This window comes from Dipodomys ordii, unplaced genomic scaffold (genome assembly GCF_000151885.1).
Source record: "Dipodomys ordii isolate 6190 unplaced genomic scaffold, Dord_2.0 Scaffold35, whole genome shotgun sequence".
In the NCBI taxonomy this organism is placed as follows: Eukaryota; Metazoa; Chordata; class Mammalia; order Rodentia; family Heteromyidae; genus Dipodomys; species Dipodomys ordii.
In genome coordinates, this window is record NW_012267251.1 from 564,204 (window position 1) to 564,776 (window position 573).

Here is a 573-nt window from a genome sequence, read left to right on the forward strand (position 1 = left end):
GTCTGTGACACGCGTGCTCCCCTGTGGGTCTGTGACACGCGTGCTCCCCTGTGGGTCTGTGACACGCTTGCTCCCCTCTGAGTCTGTGACACGCGTGCTCCCCTGTGAGTCTGACACGCGTGCTCCCCTGTGGGTCAGTGACACGCGTGCTCCCCTGTGAGTCTTTGACACGTGTGCTCCTCTGAGTCTGTGACATGTGTGCTCCCCTGTGGGTCTGTGACACACGTGCTCCCCTGTGAGTCTGTGACACGTGTGCTCCTCTGTGAGTCTGTGACACAAGTGCTCCCCTGTGGGTCTGTGACACGTGTGCTCCCCTGTGAGTCTGACACGCGTGCTCCCCTGTGAGTCTGTGACACGTGTGCTCCTCTGAGTCTGTGACACGCGTGCTCCCCTGTGAGTCTGTGACACGCATGCTCCCCTGTGGGTCTGTGACACGCGTGCTCCCCTGTGGGTCTGTGACACACGTGCTCCCCTGTGGGCCTGTGACACGTGTGCTCCTCTGAGTCTGTGACACGCGTGCTCCCCTGTGAGTCTGTGACACGCGTGCTCCCCTGTGGGTCTGTGACACGCGTG